The 17,063-nt window shown below is 36.8% G+C and overlaps 1 protein-coding gene across 2 annotated transcripts in view; it reads left to right on the forward strand.

Annotated features, from left to right (window-relative positions):
• Window positions 1–17,063, forward strand: part of LOC139716379 (uncharacterized) — a 214,277-nt gene that overhangs the window by 73,802 nt on the left and 123,412 nt on the right. The gene's annotated exons all lie outside the window — the stretch shown is intronic.

A 17,063-nucleotide genomic window follows, 5' to 3' on the forward strand; every position in this document is an offset into this window, starting at 1 on the left:
AGAAGAAACGCAACAACATGACACAACTTGCCAGAATAGATGAAAAGTATGGAAGGAAAGAAAGAAGAAAAGAGAGAATGAGAGAATACCTACACGCTGAAAAAGGGAAATGGAACAGAGGATGGTAGAGAATGTGCTTCATAGAGATGGTGCTGCATGCAGCTGAGCAAGGATTGTAATGGCTACTTTTTTACGTAATAATAAATTCAGTGTTTGAATGATTGGTGGGTGGATGATGAACTCTGAGGTTAACAAATACTATAGCTGTTAATGAAAAAAAAACATGTCAGGGAGGATTTAATAAAAAAAGTTTCAACTTGCGCTTAAAAGAATACAAAGATGGGGAATTTTTTATTTCACAGCTCAGTGAGTTCCAAAATCTAGGACCAGTGTATATAAATGTATTCTGAGCCAATAAAGTTCTCAGGAGGGGTAAATGAAACTCATTAGATTGTCTAGTGGGATAATCATGAAAAGACTGGTTTCGTGGGAACATTGAATTAAAAATACTGGGAAGTGCATTTACATCGTAATTAAACATAAACTGACCAAGTTGAAAAAAATACAAATCTTTGATTTTCAAAATCTCATGTTTAATAAATAATGGCTCTGTATGGGAACGTGGCGGGACGCCACAAATAATACGAATAACCTTTTTTTGTAACAAAAGTAATTTATCTAGTAAGTTTTGATGGGCACTACCCCACGCTAGGAGTCCGTAATTAAGATAAGGTAAAATTAGAGAAAAATACAACGTCAACAAAGAGGACAATGGAATATGAAACTTGAGTCTATTAATAATACCAATATTGCGTGAAATTATTGTACTAATGTTAGTAATATGCGGCCTCCACGAAAGTTTATCATCCACTGTGATACCAAGGAATTTTATATGAGGAACTCGTTCTAACAAAGTGTTATCAAGAACAATACCTGTGTCTAAATCTTCTAAAGAATTACTAAAAAACATATACTTAGTTTTCTGAAGATTAAGAGATAATTTATTAGCTCTTATCCACTGAGTTACTTTTTTCAATTCGGAATTAACTATGCGTACAAGAGTATCTGGATTTTGGTGAGAAAAGAAAATATTTGAATCGTCAGCAAAAAGTATAAATGAGAGTATGTCAGATGATCTACAAAAGTCATTAATATAAATGATAAAAAGTAAAGGTCCTAATAAACTACCCTGTGGGACGCCACGTTTAATGAATTCTAAACTCGAGCTGTACTCGTTTAGAGATACATATTGTTTTCGGTTTTGTAGGTAACTCCTGAACCACTCCAAGGCCTTCCCGCGTATTCCATAATGAGACAGTTTATAAAGTAATATTTCATGATTAATTGTATCGAAGGCCTTGGAGAAGTCCAGGAAGATACCAATAAGATGAGAATGATTATCAATAGTGTGCGCAGCGTGGTCAATAAACTTTAAAAGAGCATGAATGGTGCTATGTTTCTGACGGAACCCAAATTGAGAATTTGTAAAAACATTATGCAAATTCAAAAAATTAATTGTTCTTGTAAATATCAATTTTTCCAATATTTTAGATAAAGATGAAAGCAAAGAAATAGGTCTATAATTACATATATCAGAATCATCTCCTTTTTTAAATAAAGGGAAAACCTTAGCTATTTTCAGAAAATCAGGAAAAACACCACTTGATAAGGATTTATTGAAAATATATGAAAGTGGGTCAGCAATTGAAGATATAATCCCCTTTAAAATAAAATTACTGATGTCGTCATAACCGGCACTTCGCTTGTTATTCATTGCGGTAACAATATCTATTATTTCATATTTTGTTGTTGGAACAAAAAAAAATAGAACTGGAATTGGATTGACCTAAAAATTCAGAAAAATGTATATTTGACTGTGGTATTTTTTCTGCCAAATTCTCTCCAATCATTGAAAAATAAGAGTTAAAAATATTGACTATATCATTAGGATCTTCAAAAACTTTATTATCATGTCCTATTTTTATAATTTCTGATTTCTTTTTTGATATATTCATAGCCTGCTTCAACACCTTCCATGTATTTTTCATATCATGTTTATATTTTTCTAACTGAATCATATAATATTTTCTCTTTTCCAACCGTATAATCTTCGTTAAAATATTTTTATACGAAGTGTATTTATATTTTAACTTCTCAGTTTTTTTCATTTTAAATTTATAATATAACCTATTTTTCCTATTTATTGAACGAAGAAGAGATTTTGTAATCCATGGTAATTTGGGGGACGTTTTATAATTAACTGACTTTTCTTTTAATCTGGGAATATATTCATCTAAATGTCTATTAATTATCCCTGAAAAATTCTCAAACGATACATTTATATCATCATTATCATAAACACTAGACCAATCAGCCCTGTCTAGGTTAGCACCAAGACTAGCCAAATTTTCTGGTGTAGCTCTACGTCTGGATGAAAAAGAATGAATCTTATCAACACAATGTTTAAGGTCAAAACATGCTATAATGGGGAAATGATCAGTAATATCAGATAAAATTATGGAAGAATTTAAAATCTGCACAGAATTAGTAAAAATATTATCAAGGAGGGTGGCGGAATGATTTGTAACACGAGTTGGCTTCGAAATTAATGGCAAAAAAGAAGCTGACAAAAACATTTCAAGAAATTCTTGAGATGTATTATCATCATTCTTAACCAAATCAATGTTAAAATCACCCATTATGAAAATATCTTTATTAATAAAATGGGGTTTTTTTAATAAGTTTGATATACAATCCAGAAAATCTTTAGGACTTGAACTTGGGGGTCTATAAACAATACCAATCATAATATTTTTACTTTGCGGAATGATTATTTCCACAAACAGGGACTCTAAAATATCATTCATGATATTGAATTCATCACAAACACCATATTCAAATTTTTGAGATAAATATAACGCAACTCCACCACCCGTCCTGTTCCCTCTGTTATTAACAATAAAATCATAACCATTTAATGCATACGGCAAATTATCATCAGATGATAACCATGTTTCAGATAAGCCTATCACTGAAATTTGATGTTTATTTTGGTTATCTAATAATATCTGTAATTCATCAAAATGTTTATTAATACTCCTTATATTCAGATGTAACATAGAAAAAGTGCATTGTGAAAAACTCTTTGTAAAATCTTTGAATTGATCAACAGTGACATACTTAGAAGGAGTTGGAGTTAAGTCATGTTCAAAATCAAAAGCATTATATAAATCTTTTGAAGATGCGTTAACATTGTTGGCAATAAAATTATCAAAAAAAGCAGACGAATGTAACTGGGTACGACTTAATTCCGAAGGGAAGCGTCTAAACAAATCAAAGAGTTCATCATCATCAAGGGAATCAAATGCTGCATTGAGTCGATTAGCCATAAGGAGAGTCATAAAGTATATGAAGGCATGTCAACTGATGAGTTTGTAAAGGAATGAAATATAATGGCACAAGGGAAGCACTAACAGCCCCGGGTTCACGGATAGTACAGCGAGTAGGCAAATTCACATGGAGATAGATTTCTGGCAACATAAACAAAAACATAAAATACATAAACAGCATAGGAAAAGAACATAAATTACATAAACAATATAGGTAGAAAGCGTACACACAATCAGTCAAAGTCTGTAGGAGAACTTTGACTGGACCAGTACAAAGCATGTAAACGGACATAGAAATAGCTCCCGAATTTGAACAGATTTGCTGTTTGTAGGAAATAGTTATGAATATTGTCTAAAAAATTATTGATTTGTAGGATGAAAAAAAAAAAATCTGTAAATTCATTCTGTATATCTCACCCTCGCTCCCGATTCCACCCCCTCCCGGTGTTCAACGCACTGATTGCATGTGTACAAAAACTACAGTTTAATTTGTAATGATTGACAAGATGGGAAAAATAGTGGAATTAAACGCACTCGCGTGTAAAAGGAGCAAAAAATAATCAAACAAACAGAGTGTTTTGATGAGGAGGGTGAAGAAGGCGAAGGTGGGACAGACAAGTATTTCATAGGCATGTGTTGAAAAAATCAGCAAGAAAAATGCTAAGGCTGTTTAAGCACACATACAATTCAGTTTTTACTGGGTGGTTGAATTTTCGTGCAACCAAGGCAGGCTAACGACCGTCAAGTTACACCCGGCATTGACTTACAGAATAAGAGAGAAAACAAATGCGTCATGTTACATGACAGGCAGAAAAATGAGGAAAACAATGTGAAAACAGTCCACGTGCACTGTTACAAAACAAGGAGGAGTATAATATACACAGGGATATACACGGGGGTATACAGGACTGGTCGGATCAGAATGTAGACTGAAATTGTAGCTAATCTGAAGGACTGGTAAGTAGCTGAGGTGACTGCCCTCGATTGGACATTGGACATTGTGAAAAAGAATACCACTGAAAACATTATGAGTATAACGACAAGTTGAATTCAAATTGGGATACACATGTACCTATATATCATTAAATGTGTCTTATATTATGTGAATACCAATACGTGAGTGGAACAGGTTCACGTTAATTTGCTGACATTACGCATGTCGGACAACACTGCTGAAATGAGTAAACATGAACGTGCTATAATGATGATAATGATAACCCTCGCAGGGGCAGACGGGGCAACAGTTGTATGCGAACTGAATGCCAGACTTACAAAAGGTGATAAGAAACAACAACAACAGATCATTCCATAGTCTCAGGAAAAGCGTTATTCGTACATTACTGGATGCATAAATAAATAAACCGGTCTATTATTCGGAAAAAGATGTACTGTATGTCCCACCTCCGCTCCCGATTCAACCGTCCTGGGGTTAAACGTACCGATTGCATATATAACTTGTATTATTTGACAAAGTGGGGAAAAACAATCGAATACTAGGCGCTCACTTATGAAAAAAGAGCAAAAAAACAAGAGCAAAAAACAATCAAACAAACAAAAACCAAAGTGTTTGATGAGGAGCGTGAAGAGGGCGGAGGTGGGACAGACAATTATTTCATAGGCATGAGTTGTTCAGTCAATGTGAAACGCTGAGACTGTTTAAACACACATACAATTCAGCTCTTAAAAGACAGGGAAAATGAACTTGCGAACAACCAGAACAGACAAACGACATTCTCGGCCAAGTTTTACAGGGCAATGTATTACAAAAGAATAGAAAAAACGTAAAAACAGTTCACGCGTCATGTTATATAACAAGTAGAAAAATGTGAATACAGTTCATGCGCAGAGCGCAATGTTACATAACAGGGAGGGGTATACAGGACGGATCAATATGAAGATTGAACTTAGTTGATCTGGTTATAAAGGTAAGTGGCTGAGGTGACTGCCCTCAATTGGTGGGGGGGGGGGTGTAAGGAATGAGTAAAAAGAGGATACACATAATGACCCTCTGGTTTTATCATAGCTCTGGTTGAAACTGGATTATACACATGATTAAAAAATCCATGGGCATTTTGAAAACGAATACCTCTGAAAACATTGTAAGTATTGGGATGACGACAAGTTGAATCCAAATTGGGGTACATTATCATCCAATGTACATAGAATATTAATAGCAAAGTCTTGCAACGTGTGAATACCAGTGCACGAATGAAACAGATTTAAGTTAATTTGCTGACATAACGCATGTCGGACAACTGCTGAAATGAGTGAACATGTCCGTACTATACTGATAACCCTCGCAGGGGCAGACAGGGCAACAGCTGTATGCGAGCTGAATATAATACTTACAAAAGGTGACACGGAACAAAAACAACAACAGATCATTCGAAAGTCTCAGGGGAAGCGTCAAATACCTTTGGATGCATGAATAAACCGGCCTATTGTTCGGAAAAGGATGTACTGTATATCCTGCACCTCCGCTCCCGATTCAATCGTCCCAGAGTTAAACGCACTGATTGCATGTGTAACTTATATTGTTTGGCAAGGTGTGGAAAAACAGTGGACTTCTAAGCACTCACGTATATAAAAAAAAAGGGAGAGAAGAAGAATAAAAGTGTTTGATGAGGAGGGGGAAAAGGGCGGAGGTGGGATAGACAAATATTTCTTAGGCATGTGATGAAAAATCAGCATGTAAAACGCCAAGGCTGTTTAAACACTCATACAATTCAGCTTTTAAAAGAGAGGGTAAGTGAACTTGCGAACAACCAGAGCAGACAAACGACCTTCTCGGCCAAGTTTTACCGGGTTTTGTCTAGCAAAGGAAGGGAAAAAATGTGCATGAAAACAGTTCACGCGTCATGTTACACAACAAGTAGAAAAAATGTGAAAACAATTCATACGCAAAGCACAATGTTACATAACAGGGAGGGGTATACACGATGGATCAAAATGGAGATTGAAGTTCGATTTACAAATCCTCTTCTCTCAAATCTTAAAGGAAACCAAAACCGAAAGAAAAATGTGGATTGAGTGAAAGCAGCAACATTAGTACTGAACATATTAGTGAAAGTTTAAGGAAAATCGGGCAATCGATTCAAAAGTAATATTTTCTTTTTCAAGTTTTGGTGTTGAAACCGCTGGATGAGGAGACTACTAGAGGTTATGGCGTCAGGTGCGGACAGCGATGTAACGAAAATACAATGGGAATTCAACAAAATTTTATTTTTCATACAAATGACACCTTCCATCAACTTGATACTGACATAATATGATAAGAGTATAGATATCAGGGTTCCCACAGTCACGGAAAATCCTGGAAAATCCTGGAAAAATTTGTGGTCATGGAAAGTCAGGGAAAAGTCAGGGAATTTGGAAAATTTGTGAAAAGTCATGGAAAAGTCATGGACTTGCATTTACCTCTTGGCTATGGCAGCTTTCCCGTTTGTCGTGTCTCACAACTCTCATACTCTGTGATCATACTCTGCTATCATAATTGGTGTTCATGATTTCTATTTTTCCCAGTTTTGTGACATCTCAAATTCTACATAACTCCAGGGACATATACTAATGATAATAGATGTACATGTCATGAGTAAGATAGTGGGTGGAACGGATGGCTGTGAGGGGAGGTGGAGGCCATCATAACGTGTCTGATTTTGGAAACCGTGCCAGAAAGGAAGTCATGAAAAGCAGCAATTTAGTCATGGAAAAGTCATGGAAAATGGAATTCTGTTTTCAAATTTCTGTGGGAACCCTGAGATATATTCCTCCTGTTTTCTGAAAGCGGTTAATCAAGTTCTCTGTTATTATGCTAGAAAGTGAATTATTGTGGAATGAAATATATCATGTAGTAAATAACTATATGGATATATGCATGTACTTGTGAGATGTCTAAATGGAAGATATAATTTTACTCAAAATCGTTATTTGCATTTGTAGAATTACTAATTTCTTTAAGTTTACACAAATTCTGAGACTTATGTTGCAAGCGTTCAAAAACAGTTGTATCATATTGCATGCCATTGAAAATATAAAGTATCTATGTTTCCTATACCAACCTGCAGAGAACTTTGTATTGGAGAGATTTTCAAGTTAGATTTTGTTGTCACGTTTATACTGCTGTATATAAAGAAGTAAATCATCAGATTGTATGTACTTGTAAGATAAAAAGTTTTACATTTAGACATTTGGAGGCCATCCTCAGAAATATAACCATAATGGCATACTTACCGTCTTTCGTTTGATTTTTTTTAATGAGTTTCCAGATCAATGATTTACAAAACATAATTGCAAAGATAAGAATAATGTTGAGGAAACTGTGATCGAAGCCGCGAATTGTACAACATATCTCGCATTGTGATTATAAAAGTGATAATTTTTTTGCAGGTTAATAAGAATGGGATGATGGCAAGACTGCTCTCACCGGAGATGTTCTGAAATATTGAAGTTACAGGCGACGAAAGCGAAAACTGTCACACATTGTCAGATATCGTCAAACGTGTGTGAACGAACTCTTGCAATTATCTTTCATAGACTGATGAGGTAGACACAGATAACTTAGATTGGCTAGGGAATATGGCGAAGCTTTGCATTCGAATACTCATGTCTTTCAGGTATTCCGTTATCATGACATATCATACACGTTATATGTAAATAATAAATTATATACGTTTGTCTTTCTTATATGTATGATATTAAAACATAATGAACTTCACTCAGCATCAGGTTCTCAATTTCAAATGTGAACTTTGAAGAGGCAAACTGATTTTTATAATGTATTTATATGCAAACGCGGTTTTTGTGTATAATTTCTTGCAATTCATCAACGTTTGTCGTAGGCTGTGGCGGACAAAGATAGTTTTGACTGCTGTTAATGGACTCGCACCCACAGCGCGCGACCGGCGAGCAGCCAGAGTAGCGATCTTCCATCCGATCGCTGCGTGCGCGCGAGTCCACCGTCCGCCGTATGCGCGTCCATTGCGAGCCGCCTTTGCAAAAGGCTAGTGCAGGGATAAACAACTGTTGTAGGTGGTGGGGATTATGCTTTGTCTAGTTTTGTTTCTTCACAGTTGAAAGCTTAATAAAACGTATGAAAACGCAGCCATCTTTGACCCTGAGATGAAAAGGTTATGCAAGTAACTTGAGTTAACCTGCCTAAATACTTGCTGTTTCTCGTAAAGTACTCGCATTTCGCAAATAAAATTGCTTGAGTGATGATTACCCAATAATTATATACTACAACTGCACATGTATTTTTTTTTAATTTAAGAGAATTATTATCTTCTGTGGATGTAGTTTTTAGATTTCTCAAATTGCGTTCTCTTGCTTTAATCCAGGCTGGACATCAGTGGACCAGCAGGTCAAAGGCGATGTAAGAATGCTAACAATTTCACTGTATTTTTCCATATTTTCCAAAGTATTGTCATGGAAATTGGTATATTACCTGGTTATGATTATTTGCCAATCATGTGAAACTTTGTACTGGAGACCTACTGAGAGAATAATGCGTTATGGCGGAGGTGAAATAAAACAAAGTTTATTGGGAAAATGTGTGTGTGTGTGTGTGCGTGCGTGTGTGCGCGCGCGCGCGCCTTACGCGCTGAGACGAGGGGTTTAATTATTCTTTCATGTTTGTATATACAGTAATACCAAATTGAACCGATGTTTCTTGTTTATTTGAATGGAAGTGAATAAATATTATTTGAAAAAAAGGGATTTTTAAAAAACCCTGAAATTGTTAGTTTGATGCCCATATCTGCTCCCATCTCCAATTATCGGCACCCTTTCAGCCTCATATTCCACCTGAACGTAAAAGTATCATAACTTATTTCAAGCATTGCATGAAATATAGCACAATACAAAATGAATTATCGGCCCTTCACAAATGAGGTTCTTCTATATCAAATCTTCTAATCATCATTCATTTAATCATATGATCCATCTAGCAATTACTTCTACATACTCGTCACAGCATACTCGTCACAGCAAGAATTATAGAATGATGATGGGGTCAAACGGAGAGCATACATAATGCATAATCAATGCATGTAATCTATGCCCGTAATACTTACATAGGACATTACCCCTCAGTCGCTTACCTTGCCAGCATTTCCCACTCTACAGCACTCCTCATCACAGCACACCGTGTAATAGCCATATTTCGCTCACACACATACACACAGAATACCTGCCCAAAAACCCCATACAGCAACAAAACAACCATGCAGTATCAATGGTTGCTACAAATCTCGAGTAAAGGATCATCGTGTTATTATCCATATTGAAAATTGGTTCTATTTCCTGCTGTGCTATGCCAGCGTACCTAGTTTCGTTGCTAATTTCTTTCCTTTTCTCGGCTATCTAACATCTTTTCCTTTATTGCCATTTCCAATCTTCCAATGAGGGCCTGCTCCCCCCCCCCCCCCCCCCGACTACTACTTGGGTACGATCGATTATCACGTGACGTTCTGGTAATACCCAGAACTAAACAGAGAGGGCGTTTGGACATTCATTCAGGAATAAAAGTTGGTTGTTCCGATCTTAACGATTTTACACTTCCAAACAACTCGATATCCTGGCAAGCCGCATGAACCAGATGAGTTTCCTGGTAGAACCTTTCGACATTTGCAAGCAAATTCTTAATAGTTGGAGATGAATTTTGAGCCCTTCACAGAACTACGTTTTACCTTTTAAACTGCATGGCTATATAAATATGCCATTACTGCATATTGATTCTGTGGGAGGGATTTGGGTCATGTTGGCAAAGGTCAAGTGAAAAAAAAAAAATCACGTTTGCCCACATTTCAAAAACGGCTCGAAGTATTGTCATAAAAATTCGTGTGTAGGTAATTATGTATTACCATACCAAATAGTGATTATTTGCCAATCATGGAAAACTGTCGACTGACACTGGCAACTATTGTCAAGACCTATTAAGAGAATAATGCAATATAGCGGAGTCATACAGTCGCCATAACAACATTAGTAGGTTTATTTATCTTATTTTGTATGTCCCCCCCCCCCCCCGAACACGCATGGGCTGAGCTGAACAAAAATGTTCGCAAAAAATGCGAAGTGCGTGATGTGCATTGTCTTCATTATGCGTGACATGTTACAGGGTTCCGTGGCAGTATATCGTTTTCGTACAATGGTTACCCAGGCAACTGACCCCGGTGAGGTCGCTCTGCACTTTACTATATACGCACCCATGTCAAAAGAAGTCGATAAGGACATGTTTGAAGGCATAAATGGCGTCGCCGACGTTTTCCCGAAAGAAGGATTTTGTTTTTTACTTTGCATGCTTTCTATCGCCGGTTAGGGGTTCTATATCACAAAAATAGGTTCCGACATGAAGGGAAGTAATGTCAAAAGAATAACTTAAAGACAGCCAGTTATTATAATTATGTGCTTATTGTGATGTGGATAAGATACAAATATAATCTGACATCAGTATTCTGTTTATAACTGAATCCTTTATTGTATTTCAAGGAGGTACATTCATTTTGTTTTGTTATTTCCTAACTATAAATAGGACAATTAAATGCCATTTAAGGGTATTGTACGTTGCATTCTCAGCTGCCCATCAACAAGGCTAGGCAGTCACTGATGTCAAATTCGCTGATCAGTTGTACATTCCTAAACCTATATAGCGTATTTTGTGTATATCTTTTGTATGTTGGCTTAACGTATTCTGCATTCTTTCCCACCACTAGCTTGCTATACAATGAGAAAGCTTTAGCTCGCTGGAGTACCATCGTTCAAGGTCCATGTTGCTCAAAGTGTTACTCCGTCTGAATAAGTAAGGACTCTTTTTGTGCAAGAATGAGTACGCTGATTGTCAATATCAGTGTACATGTCACATTCACAATGCGAGCATTAAGTTTGTGAAGATCAATCACTGCATTTCAAACATCGCACGGAGCCTGATGTGACGAACTTTGATTTCAACTTTGTGAAATCACTGCATCACACTGCGCCTCATGTGAGTAATGACTTCTGTAATATTTGCCTTTATCTATATTGATTATCAAAGTAAATTAAAGTAAAGTGAATTGATTAGTTTCACGAGCTGTTATAGACGACAAAAGCATTCTTAGAACAAAATCCTACTCAATGTCCTAATTCCGATTGTCGTTCTATCCATAACGAGAGAATAAATCATGTGCTGCTATATTATACCACTAATCACAACCGTCGTGAGTAAGCTTTAACGAAGTGAAGGCCAATTCCGTACATATTTTGTATACAATGTTAGTTTTTCCTTTAGCATGGATGATAAAGGGCTACGTCTATTAAGGTTGTTGACTTACATAACTCCTGTACAAGATATAGGCTGATAACATGCGCTCGGCATTTATAGTCGTATTTTAGGTACACTGAGAAAAGCAAATACTCTATCAGAGCAATGGTGTTGCCCATGTATCTGTGTTGTACATTTCCTGCACAAGCCTTGAACTTATATGATAACAATAAAACTGTGCGAAAGACTATTTGAAATAATTCTCATGCGAGCACTCATACCTCGACACAAGTCTGGCTACTTTAACTGCGTGTATAGACCTGTGTGTGTTTTTTGATCGTGTCCTATCACATTACATGAGTATCCAAGGCTCTTGTGAATTTCTTTAATGTTTTTGTGATCGATTTCTGTCTAGAACTTTCTGCTTCCAATGACTACCCAAATCATCACTGTTGGTGTTTACGTTTTCATTTAGCAACATTTACGCATCCTACGTTATTTGCAGTTACTGGATCCAAGTTAGATAAATTCATATTGACATTAAAACGCAATACATTGGTTCATGACCGATTTTGATGCCGTGTAAATAACTGATAATGCTTCAGTTCGTAAAGACTGGAAGAATATTGTGGAAACATGATGTTGATGATTGTTAGTTTGTGACAGAAATAACAATTTTTGAAACCTTTCTTAGTAGTCCATAATGTGACCAATATTGTCATCAGCATGTCCTTTTTTATTGTCTTGTCATGGTGGTTTTGATATTCTTTGATATATTATTATGGTCATTTTGATATTTTTTGATATATTATGGTTATTATGATACATATACACAATGTATATATATTTCTCTAACATCTCAGAGACAGAAATCATGGCGACATTAAAAGAGAATACTGTATATATTCTTCTGTCGATTGCACTCATCTGGAACTATAGATGCATGGCTTCGAATGCGGTAAGTACACTACAAAATTAATGTCAAATGATCGTTGTTGATTGATAAGTAATTAATATGTGATATGGCATATATTTATATACATATTACATAAATATATATATATAAGCTACACTGGTTCTCCACATGGTCGAGACCCCTTGTGTGTGTGTGTGTGTGTGTGTGTATGTGTGTGTAAAGAAATATCTCTCTCTCCTCTCTGTGTATGTGTGTGTGTATTATAATATTACATAACAAATCCAATACAATGATAAGTTTCGAAAGTAAGCTACAACACACGGATACGAATGCAATACTAATACTTGAAGCTTAACGATGGACTTATAAAGCTTACGTAAAATAAGATGGTGTAATATTCTCAAACCTTCTTAGCGGTATTCTTTGATATGTTTTTCTGAATTCATTTCACAGGAATCGACGAACAACAAGAGCTTTGATTGCCCGGACGGTGCCACTCATCTCATACTCTGCAAGTTGAGCCAGAGTATTATCGATTCATGTCTCAGTGCCGATGAAGACACTAATACGTGAGAAAACCTAAACTACCACTTGACTCTACAATATTCCTAGTCCAACCGCCAATATTCGCATAAGCAAGCGGGTACTTGCCGGTCCGGAGACTGGGCTCTTTCCTAAACTTTCTTAGGCTGACGCACGAGATAACCAACTAAGAACAACAAAAAGGAAACTCCACAAGCAGAATAAAGCTTTTCTTTTACTTTTTAAATCAATTGGAGGGGCGTCATCAGCTTTTTTTCCAAGAGGGGGGGGGGTGCGTTTTGACACTAAATGTAACCTGCGAGATTTTTTTACATACAGTTGTACACGAATCTGAAGGACTATATGGGGGTACATTACTGTATGGGGGGGGGGGTCATTACTGTGTACGCTGTTATTTCTGCGTACATTAAACCTTTGCGAAAATAACAGCTTATGCAGTATGTGACGGTGTGTGATCCTCGGCGAGGGAGCGAAGCAACCGTGCGGGGGAGGGTGCGGGGGAGGGTGTGGGAGGGGGATATCCCCTCCCACGGTAAGGAGTTTTTGTAAAGACAAGTGTGTAAAGTCGCGTTTGTATAGCATTTTAAATCAAATTTCTAGGGAATTAAACATAGCAAAAAAAAATCACTGCGAAGGACTATGATCATAACTTCGACTATGATCATAACTTACGAAAACTATTCATTTTCACATAGTGGAAAATCATTGTGATGAACTGTGATTATAACATACGAGGGTACATTATGTGACGGTGTGAGATTCCTCGGCGAGGGACTTTCTGTAAAAACAAGTGTGTAAAGTCGCGTTTATAGAGCATTTTAAATTAAATTTCTAAGGAATTAAACATAGTGAAAAAAAAAACTGCGAAGGACTGTGATCATAACTTGGACTATGATCATAACTTATGAAAACTATTCATTTTACATAGTGGGAAAATCACTGTGGAGGACTATGATTATAACATATACGGGGTTATACATTATGTGACGGTGTGAGAACCTCGGCGAGGGAGCGAAGCGACCGAGCGGGGGACGGTGTGGGAGGGGGATACCCCCTCCCACGGTAGGGCCTTTTTGTAAAAACAAGAGTGTAAAAGTCGCGTGTATAGAGCATTTTGTATCAAATGTCTAGGGAATAAAACATTGTAAAAAATCACTGCGGAGGATTATGATCATAATTCTTGAAAACTGATCTTGATCTTGATCTTGATGTAGCATTTGGATAGTTTCCAAACGTTTGTTATGAATGTTGATTAAATCCCCAACTGGTAGCAATCTTTCTATCAAGACTCAAGGCATATTTTTCAACTGTAACTTTTTTTTTTGTAACTGTGCGTTATTGTCATATCAAAAGCTTTTGCAGCACAGATTATATATATGCATGGGTTTTTGCGTATTATGAATTGTTATGTCAATCGAATTCTTTCCTTTATTTTAAGTGTATAGAGGGATAGACATGTCTTTTTTTTTCTCCCCTGTATAGATGTAACGCTTGTGGGGATAAATTTTTCCTCAAAGAGCATTTCAATCGGTGCACGATTTGCCACAAATGTTCGGACTGTGGAACGAACAAACGACTCATTGCTCATTGCACCGATACGTCAAACACAGTCTGTAAAAGTATCAACACCGAACCAACGACGACTTCACAAGAATCAACAACAGAACTCTATACGGGATCAACGGCTGAACTCTGTGCTGGATCAACCACAGAACTCTATGCGGAATCAACTACTGCAGCTGAGTTGAAAGTGACTACCGAAAAGACTAGACAGAAGAATGTTCCTGACCGAGGTATTGTGTTTATCGGAGGGAAAATGTATACTAAATCAATGACCATTGGTGAATACCAGGAATAGTTTTTATATCTATCATGTAATAGGTCTAATACAAGGCTCGACATTTTTAGCGGTGGGCCAGCGGCCCAGGGCCACCAGAAATAGATGTCGGAACCCATTGTTTCATGAATTATATGTTTTGGTGGCCCCCCACAAATTCAAAAGTGTGTATATCGCTTGCTTTTCTATCTGTTCCTCGTCTGAGAAAGTGATAATGTTGAGTCGTCAAGCCGCACCATATACGACTTTAGGCAAGATACTGCGAGGGATGCATATAATATAGTCACTATCTGGACATTGTAAGCACAAGTTAAACGAAATTAACCCACCACTTAATCTTAAGTATTCGAAGAAATGCAAATGCTGTATAGAATAAAGTAAACAATTCAAATACCTTGCTGCTGCAATTAACTTCAAGAGAATGCTGATAAGAAACTGAAAAAAGACAAATATAGAATTGAGAGTTTTCAAATTTTAATGTTATTGCCCGACAAGAAATCAAATACAGCGTCAAACATTGGATTTGAGTGGTTATTCGTGACAGAATCTCTTAGGATTGCAGGAATATACTAAGTGCAAGCTAGCTTAAGTGACTAAAAAATCAGAGATCATGAAGGGGGGGGGGGATAAAGGATGCTGAAAATAAAGAAAGCATTGATTTAGATGCTACGTAAAGTTTAAAGCATGCAGACAATGTCAACATGGTGAATGTGAAATCACTGTTAAACCCATTCCAATGGAATGGACACATGTGATTCAGACTGTTCCAAGTGTACAAGAATAGGAAAACCTCCACCCTAAACACTAATTTCCAATCACCCAAAGCAACTGCAACTAAAACAAACACGTTATAAGCATTAAATAGCTATAATTATGTAATAATGAATGCGTTCATTACTACGTAAATTGATAGGCCTACCCAAACTCTTTTTGACATTGACAGGTTCGTCGCTCGATCCTCTGCTTGTAGCACTGATTGTGGTTTGCTTGGTGTGCCTGGCACTGGGGGTGTGTCTTCTATGGAAATTTAATTTTTTCAGCTGGTTACGTCGTTTGATACAGAGAAACAATGAAGTAAGAAATCAACGAAAGTGAATTAAGTGCAAGTATATATCAATACGAATCCCATGCACCTTACGCACGAAGATTCGTGCACTCTGCCTAACTTTCACTCTGCAGTTTGTCGCATGTCATCAGTAATAATTAATTATTCCAAAGCAGAAATTCATATTTGCGGTCGCAAGCACTTGATTATGAATACACAATCGATCTGACACGAAACACTTCGCCATATACGTATTACGAAAAACTTTATTATCATTTTATGTTTGTTTGTTTGTTTTTGGTTTGATTGTTTGTTTGTTTGTTTGTTCATTGGTTGTTGTTGTTGGTGTTTTTTTTTTTATTTCTCTAGCGTATCCCCCGGCAGATAAAGTCTCCGGAAATGCTTTGAATTCAGCGGGGATAAGCCGCCTCACTTTTCTTGTGGACATGGATAGGAGTTATAGCTTGCTAATAGAAACTCCTTGAGCATTATAGTTGTATTAAATTCGTTGCTGACTCGTGTATATGAAAGAGTAATCCGTAGGGCCCTTCATGTCTTTCTACTTTTTACTTCTGTAGTGATATATTCATCAGCGAACCTCCCGGGCTTCGTCCAGTGGCGACGGGGGGGACGGTGACGGTGATGCTGAGAATCAACTACCGGTAAGTCGGTCTGCAGTCCAGGCACTGCTAGGCAAGTGGGAATGTGGGGTGGGGGGAGTGGTCGACGAGTGGACGACAGTAAGGAATGCATTTGGGATGGAACTGTTTTAAAATTTTGCATCGTTTATTTGATTTTCTTCCAATTTTACCGTATACAGTGTATGATGGGGGAATTTAATGCATTTTTGACTGCAAGGATTTCATTCGAATTTTGCATTCTTTCCATGGCTATCTTTAAATCTTACATACTGGTGAATAATGGGTAACGGGAAAGCATTGATAGGTAATTGCCCTCACTGATTCATCTGTTGGCAGGGTAAGAGATCAAACTAGTTAAATGAATTTTTGTAATGCAATAACGTCAATCAGTCAATGAGTTTCATTCAAATGTTGTATGCAGATTAGATGATTGGTTGGTTATTCTAGCTTTAA

The sequence above is a fragment of the Diadema antillarum genome, unplaced genomic scaffold, assembly GCF_040938485.1.
Source record: "Diadema antillarum isolate AM-2024a unplaced genomic scaffold, OU_Dant_1.0 scf00000064, whole genome shotgun sequence".
Lineage (NCBI taxonomy): Eukaryota > Metazoa > Echinodermata > Echinoidea > Diadematoida > Diadematidae > Diadema > Diadema antillarum.